Source organism: Astyanax mexicanus, chromosome 16, assembly GCF_023375975.1.
Source record: "Astyanax mexicanus isolate ESR-SI-001 chromosome 16, AstMex3_surface, whole genome shotgun sequence".
NCBI classification, from domain to species: domain Eukaryota; kingdom Metazoa; phylum Chordata; class Actinopteri; order Characiformes; family Acestrorhamphidae; genus Astyanax; species Astyanax mexicanus.
The window spans coordinates 7,603,721-7,617,500 of NC_064423.1; the positions used below are offsets into that span (position 1 = coordinate 7,603,721).

The following is a 13,780-nucleotide window of genomic DNA, read 5'->3' on the forward strand; positions in this document are numbered from 1 at the left end:
CATGTGATTAGGTCAGGCCCGGCAGCCTTGCCAGCTCAGGAGGGCCTCGGCGGATCGGTGGCAGGCAGGCTGGTGAGTTTGAGAGCGGCGCGGATACGAGATAAAACTTTATTTACTGTAAAAAAAATGGAAAACAGAACCTCTGAGAGGAGATTCAGCCCTGAGGCAGAAACTGAGCTCAACCTACTGTAGCAATACAGCTACAGAGATTCAAATAAAAGAAAAACATGAGTTATAATTATATAACAGTATCTCCATTCTTTATTGTGCTAGTAGAATATAGAGTGTACAGGGGTTGGAGAATGAAACTGAAGCACCTGTCATCATTTTAGTGTGGGATTTTAGGTTTCATGGCTAAATTGGAGCAGCCTGGTGGCCAATCTTCATTAATTGCACATTGCACCAGTAAGAGCAGTAAGAGTGTGAAGGTTCAATTATCAGGGTAAGAGCATTAACAGTTTTATATCTCAAAATATTGCAATTCACACAACATTATGGGTGACATACCAGAGTTCAAAAGAGGACAAATTGTTGGTGCACGTGTTGCTGGAGCATCTGTGACCAAGACAGCAAGTCTTTGTGATGCATCAAGAGCCACGGTATCCAGGGTAATGTCAGCATACCACCAAGAAGGACCAATCACATCCAACAGGATTAACTGTGGACGCTGTAAGAGGAAGCTGTCTGAAAGGGATGTTCGGGTGCTAACCTCGGATTGTATCCAAAAAAAAACCATAAAACCACGGCTGATCAAATCACGGCAGAATTCAATGTGCACCTCAACTCTCCTGTTTCCACCAGAACTGTCCATAAACACAATAAATTATTGTGCTCTAAAACCAGGTGTTTCAGTTTCATTCTCCAACCCCTGTAGATGCTAAGGTTTAATAAAATAATTCTGTAGAAGTTGAAGAAGTATCAACTCAAGTTTTTTACTATTTAAGTAAAAGTGTTTTAAAAAGTACTGGATTCAAAACTACTTAAAGTATAAAAGTAAATGTAAGGTAAGATAATAAGCCTGAATCACAGTATAAACCAATAGGGAGTTGGAATGGTATATGTTTATACTTCTCTACATCCAATCACAATCAGATTCACTCTATCTGGATGGAGAGATTTATCTGGATAGGGGTTTTATTGAATGACGAGAAACCAGCTGAAATGAAATAGGAGTAACAAGGCTGTTTTTATTAAAGTATAAGGATGTATCTAAACAAAGGTTCTGATGGAATCCTGTATCTTTAAGGAGACTCACCTTCATTTGTTCTCACATTGAAAAAAATTGTCTACAATAATGACATCATTATTTTAAAGGTAGTTTGGTGTAAGACTGGTGTAAATGATATCAATCCAAATAAACACTGAGGATGCTCCCAGATATCGACCGTTTATAACATCGACTCTGAAGGTTATCTATTTAGTTATTTTATTTAGTTTATCAATTTTTTTCTATAGTGAACTGAAATGGATACACCCCCGGTGAACACTGTCGGCAGTGTGTGATGATGGAGGCAGTGAGGGAGGGGTACAGTGTAGCTCCATTAGCAGCAGTGATGGATCCCAACCTTCATATTGACTTTCATTCATCTCCACTCAGAAACACTGAACACAGACCACCTGACTGAGAGAGAGAGAGAGACAGAAAGAGAGAGAGAGAGAGAGAGAGAGAGAGAGAGAGAGAGAGAGAGAGAGAAAGAAAACAAGAATAATACAAAGTTAAAAACTGAGATAAACAAAGAGAAAGAGAAAAGACAGAGAAAAAATTGATAGAGACAGTGATGGAGTGCAAGAAAGAAAGAAAGGAGGGAAGAAAGAAAGACAAAGGGGATTAAAAAGAGAGAGATAAAGAAAGAAAGAAGGTAAAAGTGAGAAAGAATGATGGGATAAAGACAAATAAAAAGATAAAAGAAAGGGGAAAAGAGAGGTACAGAAGAAGTGCTAAAGAAAAATATAAATAAAGGGTACATTTAGAGTGGGATAAAATAAAACAGATAGAAATTACAGTTTTTCCCAAATGTTTAAACGCATTTCTAAAAACTCGGCTCAGTTTCTCAAAACTCTAAACACAAACTGAAAATTATTAACTCCTTTGTTGAAACTCTACAAATCTCCAGCTAAACTGATTCCTTCCACCAAAACACCTCACACAGCTATTTATATACTCATCTCTTACAGAGCATCAAATAAACACTGACAAGATCAATTCAGAGCACTATTATCAGAAGTATTTGGTTATGTTTTTGACTTCATGAGGCCGCTGTACAAATTCAAATGCATACAAGTCCATGGAAATATGTTGTCTTTCTGTTGTTTTTATTTATTTCTTGTGGTGTAGGACCCCCCATTTACAGTACTACACAAATAAAAGCTATATTTACTGTATGTAAAATGTTGCAAAACTATAATTTTCACCTATTTTCACAGTGAGAAACATGATAAGGAAAATTCACATACAAAGAGGACACAAAAATGTATTTATTGCAAAATGCAAAGAAACAGATCACTGTTCATCAGACCCCTGATCTCGATCAGGCCAGAGGACCTCATCTACATCAGATGCAATATTCTCCCTCGCCCAACAGCAGGAAAAATGCCTTGCATGGCAAATCCATCTTTGGCAATCATCTGCGTGGATTTTATCACATGCCTCCCCCATTACATGAAGTAGAGCCACACGCTCGTGGGGTCTGAGTTTGTACACTTTCCATGCAGAAAAGAATTCCTCTATTGGATTGAGAGATGGGGAATATGGTGGAAGGTGCAGCACAACAAACTGTGGATTTAGAGAACCAATCATTGACCAGAGCTGCCCAGTGGAAACTTACATTATCCCAGATGACAACATAGGAGGGCTGTCTCAGTCACTTGAGGCCTCTTTTATACTCTGACAAATGATTGAAACGTTCTTCTAATTGAGTTTACATAGCTGCAACTTGTATGAGACTTCTTGGTAATTAGGGTTTTGTATTTGAGGGGCAGTGATTCTTAGGTGAGCAAGGTGTTCTAAATGATGAAATTTGTGTTTAGTGATTTGTAAAGCTGAGATTAAGTATGATATTAGAGTGAGAACATGTGGAATTGTGTTTAGAGTTTAGAGAGTCACAATGTTGACACATGAGCTTCATGTTTTTGGATTTGTGTGCATAGTTCCACATTTTTTGTGTAAACATTTGGGAAAAACTGTAAACAATATACCAAAAGACAGAGCAATACAGATAGAGAGATAAAGAAAGAGAGTGATGTAGAGAAACAGAGAAAGTAAGAAAGAGTGACAGATAAAAAGACAGAGATATAGAAACTGAAACAGAAGATAAAGTGGGATTGTTATAATGATGGACAACAACACAGAAAGAGAACAATAAAGAAAGAGAGAGAAATAGATAGATGAAGAAAGAGAGAGAGAGCAATAAAGAGGGATAAAAAATGAGAAAAATATTAGGAATGGGAAAAGAGTGATAAAGAGGAAAAGCAAAAAAAGAAAGAAACATGAAACAGAGACAGAGAAAGATAATAAAGAAAGAGAGAAATAGATTGATACAAAAAAGGGAGAGAGCAATAACGAAAGAGGTAAGAAGAAAGAGAAAAAGAGAAAAATAGTGATAAAGAGAGCCAGAAAAAGAGATGAAGATAAGGTGAAGAACATGAGACAGATAAAGAGAGAGAGAGAATAAGAGAGATAGAAATGAAAGCACATATTTTTAAAAAAGAGCAACAAAGAGATGAAGACAGAGAAACAGAAAAAGAAAAGAGATACAAATAGAAAGATGAGGAAAGAGAGAATTACATAGAGAAACAAAATAAATAAGAAAGAGAGACAGATAAAGTAAGAGATGTAGAAACAGAAAGAGAAGATAAATATGGAGAGTAATAATGATGGAAAGAAAGAAAAATGAAACAGAGACAGAGAAAGAACAATAAATACAGAGAGAAAAAGATTGATGAAAAAAGGGAGAGAGCAATAACGAGAGAGATAAGGAGAACGAGAGAAAAATAAGAAAAAGAGTAATAAAGAGGGACAGAAAGAGAGATAAAGAAAAAAAGAGAAACGTGAGACAGAGAAAGAGAGAGAGATAGAATAAGCAAGATAGAAATGAAAAGAGGTAAAAGGAGAAAGCTAAGATAAAAAAGAGAGGGCAAGAAATAGATGAAGAAAGAGGGAGAAAGAGAGATAAAGATAGAGAGATGAAGAAAAAGAGAAACAATAAAAAGAGGGATAAGGAGAAAGAAAAAGATAAAAGAATAGTAAAGAGGGAAAGAAAAAAGCAAGAAACAGAGACCGAGAAAGAGAACAATAAAGAAAGAGAAAGAGAAAAGGGAAAAAGAGAATGAGAAAGAGAGTGATAAAGAGAGAAAGAAACAGAGATAAGAAGACAAGAGAAACATGAGACAGATAAAGAGAGAGAGATGTAGAAACAGAAAGAGAGGAGAGAGTGATAATGATGGACAACAACAAAGAAAGAGAATGATAAAAAATAAAGGAAAAAAAAAAGAGAAATAGATTGATCATGAAAGAGTGAAAACAATATAACAAAAGATGAGAAGAAAGAGAAAAATATAAGTAATGGACAAAAGGAAAAGAAAGAAACATTAAATAGGCAAAGAACTAGAACAATGAAGGAAAGAAAGAGAAATAGGGAGAGCTATAATGAGAGAGAGAGATAAGGAGAAAGAGAGAAAGATAAATAATGAGAAAAATAGTGATAAAGAGAGACAGAAAGGGAGAAACATGAAACAGAGAAAGAGAGAGAAAAGGAGAAAAAGAGATATGATGGGCGAGAGAAAGCTTTAGATAAGGCATGAGCTTTTACAAAACTGAGATAAACAAGGAGAAAGAGAAAAAACAGAGAACGATTTATAGAGGCGGTGATGGAGTGCAAGAAAGAAAGAAAGAAAGAAAGAAAGAAAGAAAGAAAGAAAGAAAGAAAGAAAGAAAGAAAGAAAGAAAGAAAGAAAGAAAGAAATGAGAGAATGATGGAGATAAAGACAAATAAAAAAGGGAGAAACATGAAACAGAGAGAGAAAGAGAGAAAAAGAGAGAGAGAGAGAGAGAGAGAGAGATGATGATGGGCGAGAGAGAGCTTCACATAAGGCAGAGAGAAAGAGAGAAAGAGAGAGAGAGAGAGAGAGAGAGAGATGATGGGCGAGAGAGAGCTTCACATAAGGCATGAGCTTTTACAGGCGGGTCGACACCAGATACGGGCGGAGGGCGGGGCGGCAGGTAGGCCGAGTGAGTCGATACACTTGTTAAAGATTGCAGATAATGAAAATATAGAAATATATATTCCTCTCATCAATATTTAATGCAGTGAAAGTCTGAGGATGCGAAAAGCTGCAGACCCAAAAGACACAAATGCAGAAATAGTATCCCGGATTAATAATTGAGCGAGTATCCTTATTGATTCATAATTTTTAAAGCTCCACTTTTTGTTATTTCACATTTCCTCGACGTTTCTAATCCCAAAGTGGCTTCCGAGCCGGAAAGCTCCGGTCCTCTACAGCCAGAGACTGAGGTCAGCGCAATGTCACTTATCTAAGAGCCTGACGGTACGATGGATTATTATTTTTTAATAATCCTCTGCTTCTTTACATTTCTTCTGTGTCCCATCTTCATAAAGCCGGCTGTCGCAGTGATAATCCAGATTTACGACACTATTTCTGAAGCACTGAGACAGAAAAAGCTTTCAAATTGCTTACAGTTTCCACTTGCTTTGGAATTCTTTAAGATTTAGATTATTATCTTTGATTGAAACACTTCATACAGAGTCATACAGATTGATCTGCAGATGCTCCGCCCACAACTGCTTTCAGACAGTGAAACAAAGGCAAAAATTTAAAAGGCGATTATCAGATCCATTTACTCATGTGCAACTATCCCCAGTCCATCATATACCCCTTTTAGCCCAACACCAAATATTATCACATAGCAATCACATGTTTTCCTTGCTCAAATATAAATGTACATGTTCAAAATATGAAACTCGGCAGAAGAAAAATAAATCATTTAAATGAGCTCAGTCAGTTTCATTCCTAAAAGTAAATTTAGCTGCTGTGTTCAAATAATGTACTATTTTTTTTCAGACAGCAAAAATATAGTCTTAGCGAATGTAGAAAATATATGCTCAGCATGAAAACATATTAAAATCGCATGATGGTCATAACATTAATATATAAGCAAAAAAACGAAGTAAACGCTTAATAGATAAGCTAGATAACTAGACTCAATACACAGCAAGAAGCAGGTGAGAGCAATAAGAAGCTCGGAGAGCTTGAATGCCGTAGTGTCATGTGATCAGCAGAATCCATAAGGTGATGAGTTCAGCACAGCTGTTAACTGAAAGCCTGAATTCCAGGTGACTCTACCTCATAAAGCTGACTGAGAGAATCCAGCAGAGATGTTCAAAACTGATCATCTAAACAAATGTGAGCTACTTTTTTGAAGAATGTAAAATCATGTTGTTAGTTGTTTGTTTACTGAATAATTACATGTTTTTCTTTATAGTTTGGATGACATTATAGATATTAATCTACAATGCAGAAAGTTAAAAAAAAAAATATATATATATATATATATATATATATATATATATATATATATATATATATATATATATATATATATATATATATATATAAATACCACTGAATTTAAGGTGTCTCTGCAAATTTACTGCATCAGCATCAACAGCACTCAGATCACACCAGTACATCAACTTCCAGCTTAAATGGCTTTAGACCAATCAGCTGCAGTGAGTACAGGAACATTACTGAAGGCACTTTAGCACTATTAAACGTGTGCTGGGGCAGAGGATCAGTTCAGAGGTTCAGAAGGTTTAACTACAGTCAAAATATTCCAACCAAATCCTCAGAAATAACCAGCCCTGTCCAGAACCCTGCACAGCCCCGGGAGTGTGATAAACGGGGGGGGAAGTCAGATTAACGGAAGCACCTGACCCCCATTTCTAATGCTTTACCCCCGTCAATTATGGTCAGAAGTACTGAATACTTACAGTTTTAAAAACTAATACTGTCTTTTAGTACCAAACTTTCATGAGACAGCAAAGAAGAGAGAAGAAAAGTCATGCAAATATGTATGTAAATTGATCATGAAGTGTTATCTTAGTGGATAGCGTAGGAGCGATGGCACCTGGGTAAGTTACGAGGTGTCATCTTGTGAGTAAGGTTAGTGAGTGCAGATGGATGGGACATTCCATTTCTAAAGTTGTGCAGGTACTGTATAAAAAATCTACATCATATTACCACCCACAGTGAACAGAGCAGCAATTAAATTTGGCAGTGGGACAGATATTTTTTAAGCTATTATGTGGCCACAAAAAAATTAAACCTGTTTTGTAAAATGTAGTGTAATGGGATGGAGTGCTGCTACAGACTAGTAGCTCTCCAGCCCAGAGGGTTGTTGAACCCAATTGCAGCAGAACAGTTGATCTCAAGGCAGGTAAACTCAAGAAGAAAGAAAGAAAAAAAAAACAATAATAAATAAATAAACACACCGCTCCTCATGCGGGATCGAACCCGTGTCGACACGACCGGGAAAAAAAAAAGCCCTTATAAGGATATAGTGAACCCAAGAATAGATGGAAACTAAAGTCACGCCGAGTGACAGACAGACAGGGGAGGCTTGTAAACAAAAGCTCAACAGCTCAACAGAGAAGCAATTTATTTTTTTTATTTTTTCATTAGTCAGCTTATTGTGACTTAATTCCATCGGTTAGAGATTGATCTGAGGGTTCTGTGTGTGTGTGTATAAACAGTGTTTTAATAAACTAATCTAAAAACTTTTAAAGTTCTCAGTGCCTCAGTTCAAATATCAGGACCCTCCAAATTCTAACCCACAAAGTGTGGAGATACGTTAAGGTTTGTAATGATGTAAACAATTAGTGATTTTTTAGCGTGGGTAACTCTATACCCTATCTATCACTAGCATTGTAAGTCTGTTGGGAGCTTCGGTTAAAAGCTCTGTATTTCAGAATGCTGGGGGTGAATGCAGGTCAGCTATTCAACAAAAGTTCATACTTTACACCAGACTTCTCCTTTAACATCTAAAATGTCTTTTCCTGTATACAGGCTACGGGTGTAGGTGATAAAAATACATTTTTTTCTGCAGTAAAAAAGTTTCTTTACAATCTGAAAATGTGATAGTGTGAAATCTCTTACAGGACACTAGGAGAAGCTGCCTGTTCAATTTTCTCTCTACTCCACTTAATAAAAAATTCAGATCAGTAACAATCAATCAGGAATCAACTGAACTCAAATTCTGCAGGTTTGAAACTAAAGATGTAAAAACTAGACAAACATAATAAAATTAAACTAAAGGTTTAGAGGACATTAACTGTTTGATTTGTATTCAGGAAAATATTGATTTTAAAAGTTGTAAAAGTTCAGGAAAGAGACAATTTTAAGATTTTATTCATTATATTTTGACATTAGCAGACTTTTATGTAATGCTTGAATAGCTTGAATCCTAAAGATTGAGGGGTGTAATATCAGGCAGACAACTGACAAAATCATGGCCTGTTACAATAAACATAAGTGCATGAATACAGAATATTCAGCACTTAAATAAAGTGTTTACTCTCTGCATCAACTATAGTCATTAAAGCAGACATTCATTATTCAGACCATTATCAATATATACAGTACAGGACACACCTTCTCTTTCAATGCGTTTTTTTATTATTTTATTTTCATGACTATTTCCTTTGTAGATTCTCACTGAAGCATCAGAACTATGATTGAACACATGTGGAGTTTTGTGTACTCAACAAAAAATGAGCTGAACCTCCACAGTCACCGGACCTGAACCCAATCCAGATGGTTTGGGGTGAGCTGGAGCACAGAGTGAAGAAGGCAAAGGAGCAACAAGTGCTAATAAACACCTCTGGGAACTCCTTCCTTCAAGACTGTTGGTAGACTTTTCATTTCAGGTGGCCACCTCTGCAATGAAGCTCATTGAGAGAATGATGCCAAGAGTGTGCAAAGCAGTAATCAGAGCAAAGGGGGGCTATTTTTTTGAAGAAACTAGAATATATATTTGTTTTTAGTTATTTCACCTTTTTTTGTAAAGTACATAAAACTCCACATGTGTTCATTCATAGTTTTGATGCTTTAGTGAGAATCTACAATGTAAATAGTCATGAAAATAAATAAAGAAAACACATTGAAACAGAGAAGGTGTGTCCAAACTTTTGGCCTGTACTGTATCTGTACACAGATCCCTCAGAAAGCTCTTTTCTGCTCTGAGTTTTCATTAGTTGGAGTTTATTCGCTGATGACAAAATAACCTGATAATAATAAGAAGAATATGCAGAACAGACGGTGCTCAAACGAGCCTGAGAGAGATGAAGGCAGCGCAGAACTTGCGTAGGGGTTCTGGAACTGTCTGCTCCGTCAAGATAACCTTTACATCAAACACTACAGCAACTGTAAGACTGAAAGAGAGAGAGAGAGAGAGAGACAGAGAGAGACTAGAGCACGACTGTTTTTAACTCAAAATGACAATATAATGAGATCAGCAGCAAATTCCTCAGCAGATTTGTATTCTAACATACAGGAGTTGGAGAATGAAACTGAAACACCTGGTTTTAGAGCACAATAATTTATTGAGGTGACAGACAGTTCTGGTGGAAACAGGAGAGTTGAGGTGCACATTGAATTCTGCGTGATTTGTTCAGCCGTGGTTTTATGTTTTTTGGATACAATCCGAGTTAGCACCCGAACATCCCTTACAGACAACTTCCTCTTACAGCGTCCACAGTTAATCCTGTTGGATGTGGTTGGTCCTTCTTGGTGGTGTGCTGACATTACCCTGGATACCGTGGCTCTTGATGCATCACAAAGACTTGCTGTCTTGGTCACAGATGCTCAAGCAAGATGTGCACCTACAATTTTCTGACTCTGGTATGTCTCCCATAATGTTGTGTGAATTGCAATATTTAGAGCAGAACTGTGCTCTTACCCTGAAAATTGAACCTTCACACTCTTACTGCTCTTACTGGTGCAATAATGTGTAATTAATGAAGATTGAAAACCAGACTGGACCGATTTAGCCATGAAACCTAAAATCCCACACTAAAATGATGACAGGTGCTTCAGTTTCATTGTCCAACACCTGTACACACACACATATATATATATATATATATATATATATATATATATATATATATATATATATATATATATATATATATATATATATATACATCTATATCGTCGCTGTCCAATAAAAAACAAGTAGCTTAAAAATAGCAACTTTACAGGAGTAAAAAACAAGAAGTCAATGTAAAAATAGGTTATTTCAGGTCATCTTGAAGTTTGAATTTCTGTTGATCCATTCATCAATATATTTTGGCACAGTGTAAGGGACAGTCACTGCGCAGAAATTGTGTAGTAAGCTAAAAATCAACGTAAAAATGGAGATTTGTTTTCAATCGAACAGCAAAAATGCACACTCTATTTTTATCTATCTATCTATCTATCTATATATGCTGACAAATAAATAACATATCACAAAGTTGATATTTGGAATTGAAGCTTTATATGTTTAAATGTTGGTTAGACCATTGTTTCCACAAGCTTCTGCAATCTCACAAGAATAAATATTTTTGTACAGCTCTCTCTCTGGGAAAAAAATTAAGAGAGCACTTAAAAATAATGAGTTTCTTTGATTATACCGAATTGAAAACCTCTGGAATATAATCAAGAGGAAGATGGATGATTACAAACCATCAAACCAAACTGAACTGAACTGCTTGAAGTTTTGCACCAGGAGTAAAGCAGCACAAAGTTATCCAAAAGCAGTGTGTAAGACTGGTGGAGGAGAACATGATGCCGAGATGCATGAAAAAAATCTGTGATTAAAAACCAACCAGGGTTATTCCACCAAATATTGATTTCTGAACACTTAAATCTTTATGAATATGAACTTGTTATTTTCTTTGCGTTATTTGAGGTCTGAAAGCTCTGCATCTTGTTTGTTATTTCAGCCATTTCTCATTTTCTGTAAATAAATGCTCTAAATAAGAATATTTTTTTTTTTTGTAATTTGGGAGAAATGTTGTCTGTAGTTTATAGAATAAAACAATAGTGTTCATTTTACTCAAACATAAACCTATAAATAGCAAAATCAGACAAACTGATTCAGAAACTGAAGTGCTCTCTCTTATTTTTTTTCCAGAGCTTTATCTTTGAATGTGTCAAAGAGGCATGTCTAGCAGTGATATTTCACCAGGAGGTACACTACCCAAAAATAGCCTCTCAGAGTCATTTTATGGGGCAGTGCTATCCATCCATCCATATATCCATCCATCGACCTTTACTTTACCTTAACTTTCCCTGGTTTTGAAAGCATATTACAGGTTGCGGTTGCGGTTGCCAGATTGCAGGCGTTGTTTCATCAGGCAGACCTGTTTTGTTGTCTGTTGAAAGATGAAGGGCAGTGGTGATAAAAATGATGAAGATTATGTTAAGAAATAAAGGAGAGTAGAGATTGTTTGGGGTGTGAAAGGCAAACCTCATTTCTCTCGATTTACTCGGAATTGCTTTTTTGGTCTGTTGGGAGCTTTTTGGTCAGCCCCTGTGCCCTCGCAGTGCCAGAAAACCTTTACCCACAGCTCGTCCTTCAGGACAGGGAATCCATTTCACGATAAAACATCAAGTTAGACCCTCCCTGCTGGAGTCGTGGCACAATTAGGGTGAAAAAAGGTGCCAAAAAAGTCTAAAAAACACACCTTTGTCTTGCGAAACAACATTTTAATATATTATTTTATGCATTGCGATAATCATACATCCTCCACAAATTTACAAATGTTACCATAATTGTCTGTGCACCCCCCCAACCTGGATCATGCACTGCACGTAGAGCCCAAAACAATCTGTACTGTGAAAACCATCATGACAATAATAATCATAATAATGACATATTTAAAATCTTAATAAATATAAGGCATGTAAATATAAATATATAAGCAGTACAAAATTATGTCCATATTTGCTGGAGAAAAAGATGAATCTGTGTGAAATTTGGAGTGTGCGTATAAACCATAGATTACGGTAGCCGCGTGCACAGCAGAGCTGGGGGAGAAAGCTTCGCTCCCTTATCTACTGTAGAGACTGAAAATGGAAAAGAAACCAGCTTTACAGTTTAATAAACATAATTTAACCAGCTCTAATCAACATATATACACAAAAAACATACAAATATGTCATCTGTAGAACAGTGTTAAGTTTTGGGAATGCAGCAGCCATTTCTCTTTCTCTTAATAAAAATAAGGTACATCTGTTTTCAAATTAAATCCAGTATATTTTAAACATTACTTTATGTAGATCACAATTTAAAGTCTTAAAAAATATGTTTTTACCCACTGCACACACTGTTTCTTCCTTTCTTATTTTCTTTGACTGATTTCGATTCTGTTCTTTCCCTGTTTAGCATTCATTCATTTATTCATTCATTCATTCATTCATTAATCCATTTATACTATAGTAAGTGCATTTATCCTCTTGCTTTGTATTAGTTATTGCAGGTAATACTCTAGGCATATTTACTCAGTGTGTTTGCATAATATATTTATTTAAATGAAGAGGGTGGTCTTTGACATTTTTTTTGAAGGAGCTCTTTGAAGTGGCATGCCTTTGATCTCCCCTCAGATTTGTCTTTGATTTATGGCATGTTCGTTTTTGATCAAATGCAGCATATGAAATATAAGCTCATGAACATGTGCACTAAAAGCTTCAGCATCCGCCTGTTTACAGGCAGTCTTCAAAAAGCAGCTGTCATCTGAATCTGATATCTTTATTAATGAACAGCACTGAGTTCAGAGGGAAATGTCTTCATTAGGTGAAGAGAATCGGTTAAATTTCTTTTAAAATAAAATAATGGAACACAATTTATCGTAAACAAAGGTTGATTATTTGAGGAGCAAAGATGAGCAGAAGATCTGCAGTTTGTAACAAATGTGAGAGAAAATGATTGAAATGTTCCTGAAAGAAAGACTGAAAGGGATTTGCATAATTTCTCCTTCTGCATCCCATAATATCATTAAACAATTTTAATAAATCAGAAGCCAGAAACCTTATGTTCACCATGACCAGAAGAAGCTCCGCCCACTTCTCTACAATACAGAGTTTCTATATTCGCTAATACCACTCACAACTTTACTACTGTACACAACACAAGCCTTATGTTCACCATGACCAGAAGCTCCGCCCACTTCTCTACCATAATACAGAGTTACTATATTCACTAATACCACTTACAACTTTACTACTGTACACAACACAAGCCTTACTGTATGTTCACCATGTCCTTCTAGAAGCTCCGCCCACTTCTCTACTACAATACAGAGTTACTATATTCACTAATACCACTTACAACTTTACTACTGTACACAACACAAGCCTTATCATGTTCAATATGACCAGAAGAAGCTCCGCCCACTTCTCTACTACAATACAGAGTTACTATATTCACTAATACCACTCAAAACTTTACTACTGTACACAACACAAGCCGCTCCGCCCACTTCTCTACTACAATACAGATCAAATATGATACAATAGCAGATCAATTATGAACTATATTAAGTTCATACTTTATGCAATCAAATAAAATGTTTAATTTATTTTCATACTGTAGTTCAAACTTGGAATTAATTTAGCTACATATCTGCTTTTAAATGAATATTTACTTATTCATACACTGGTATAAATTGAACTTGCTGTTACAATAGACCAGGGGTGTCCAAACTACGGCCCGCGAGGT

At 36.0% G+C, this 13,780-nt stretch overlaps 1 long non-coding RNA gene across 1 annotated transcript in view; it reads right to left on the reverse strand.

The window, feature by feature from the left end:
- Positions 1-590: 590 nt before the first annotated feature.
- The window catches only part of LOC125782295 (uncharacterized), a 117,118-nt gene continuing 103,928 nt past the window's right edge, over positions 591-13,780 (reverse strand). Inside the window, exon 2 of the long non-coding RNA XR_007424917.1 lies at positions 591-709. This is a non-coding gene — a long non-coding RNA (uncharacterized LOC125782295). The remainder of the gene's footprint in view (positions 710-13,780) is intronic.